Consider the following 262-nt stretch of genomic DNA (forward strand, 5'->3'; position numbering starts at 1 on the left):
GCGTGAAGTGTTCAAATGAGTCGTAGAATCCTCAACTTCTGCCACTTGTATTTGAATTGTTGAATTAAAAACAACTAGTGGCAGATTGGATGTATTGCTCAGAAAATGAACTGCAGGAATTGCAGTCGAAATTAATAATAATTAATAATAATAATTATTATTATTAATGATATGTATATATCAATATATCCAAACAAGCACTAGTTATTTAATTGGAATAAAACCAATATGTTTTATGGACCTAAACAAAGCTTTTTTTTTT

The sequence above is a fragment of the Cynoglossus semilaevis genome, chromosome 20 (genome assembly GCF_000523025.1).
Source record: "Cynoglossus semilaevis isolate Cse_v1.0 chromosome 20, Cse_v1.0, whole genome shotgun sequence".
Classification (NCBI taxonomy): Eukaryota; Metazoa; Chordata; class Actinopteri; order Pleuronectiformes; family Cynoglossidae; genus Cynoglossus; species Cynoglossus semilaevis.